This window comes from Mus musculus, chromosome Y (assembly GCF_000001635.26).
Source record: "Mus musculus strain C57BL/6J chromosome Y, GRCm38.p6 C57BL/6J".
NCBI classification, from domain to species: Eukaryota; Metazoa; Chordata; class Mammalia; order Rodentia; family Muridae; genus Mus; species Mus musculus.
In genome coordinates this window covers 82,814,385-82,816,371 of record NC_000087.7, presented here as the reverse complement: position 1 = coordinate 82,816,371, position 1,987 = coordinate 82,814,385, and positions in this window count along the sequence as shown.

Below are 1,987 nucleotides of genomic sequence, written 5' to 3'. Positions count from 1 at the left end.
GCATATACCCCAAAATGCTCTACCATATCATGAGTAAACCTTCAGTGTTTACAGCAGCCTTAATTATAATAGCGGGGGTTCAGGGACTATGCCGAACTTAGGAAATTAATCTGAACAGGTAAGAGAGTGCACCACAGAACTGGACAGCTTCGGGGACAGGCGGAGCCACAGAACAACTGAGGCAGCACGCTTTTCAGGCAATAGAAAGCCAGCCACCCTCCCAACCAAAGGACAGGTATCTGCCTGGTTAGGAAGGCCTCAGCCTCAGGAGCAGCAGATGCCACTTTGGTTCTGGGACGCCACCGAACTTAGGAACTTAGTATGCACAGGTGAGAGTGTGCACTTCTGGGACCTGCCAAGCAACACAGCTTCTGGAAAAGGTCCTGTTTTTGGCCCACTTCTTCAGCCAGGAGGAGGTCCAAACACAAGATAATCTGTGCACCTTCCCTGTAAGAGGAGAGCTTGCCAGCAGAGAGAGCTCTGAGCACTGAAACTCAGAGGAGAGAGTCTGTCTCCCAGGTCTGCTGATAGACGGTAACAGAATCACCAGAAGAACAATCTCTAAACAGAGTCAACTATAACAACTAACTCCAGAGATTACCAAATGGTGAAAGGTAAATGTAGGAATCTTACTAACAGGAACCAAGACCACTCACCATCATCAGAACCCAGCACTCCCACTTCGCCTAGTCCAGGGCACCTCAACACACCCGAAAACCTAGACCCAGATTTAAAAGCATATCTCATAATGATGGTAGAGGACATCAAGAAGGACTTTAATAACTCACTTAAAGAAATACAGGAGAACACTGCTAAAGAGTTACAAGTCCTTAAAGAAAAACAGGAAAACACAATCAAACAGGTAGAAGTCCTTACAGAAAAAGAGGAAAACACATCCAAACAGGTGAAGGAAATGAACAAAACCATACTAGACCTAAAAAGAGAAGTTGACACAATATAGAAAACTCAAAGTGAGGCAACACTGGAGATAGAAATCCTAGGAAAGAAATCAGGAACCATAGATTTGAACATCAGCAACAGAATACAAGACATGGAAGAGAGAATCTCAGGTGCAGAAGATCCCATAGAGAACATCGGATCAACAATCAAAGAAAATGGAAAATGCAAAAAGATCCTAACTCAAAATATCCAGGAAATCGAGGACACAATGAGAAGACCAAACCTACGGATAATAGGGGTGGATCAGAATGAAGATTTTCAACTCAAAGGACCAGCAAATATCTTCAACAAAATTATTGAAAAAAACCTCCCAAATCTAAAGAAAGAGATGCCCATGAACATACAAGAAGCCTACAGAACTCCCAATAGACTGGACCAGAAAAGAAATTCCTCCCGACACATAATAATCAGAACAACAAATGCACTAAATAAAGAGAGAATACTAAAAGCAGTAAGGGAAAAAGGTCAAGTAACTTATAAAGGCAAGTCAATCAGAATTACACCAACTTTTTCACCAGAGACTATGAAAGCCAGAAGAGCCTGGACAGATGTTATACAGACACTAAGAGAACACAAATTCCAGCCACGGCTACCATACCCAGCTAAACTCTCCATTACCATAGATGGAGAAACAAAAGTATTCCACAACAAAAACAAATTCACATATTACCTTTCCACAAATCCAGGCCTTCAAAAGATAATAACAGAAAAAAGAAAAAAACTAGGAAGGGAACCTTGCCCTAGAAAAAACAAGAAGGCTATCCCTCAACAAACCTAAAATAAAACAGCCACAAAAACAGAATGCCTACTTTAACAACAAAAATAAGAGGAACCAACAATTACTTTTCCTTAATATCTCTTAATTTCAATGGTCTCAACTCCCCAATAAAAAGATATAGACTAACAAACTGGCTACACAAACAAGACCCAGCATTTTGCTGCTTAAAGAAACTCATCTCAGAGAAAAAGATAGACACTACCTCAGAATGAAAGGCTGAAAAACAATTTCCCAAGCAAATGGTATGAA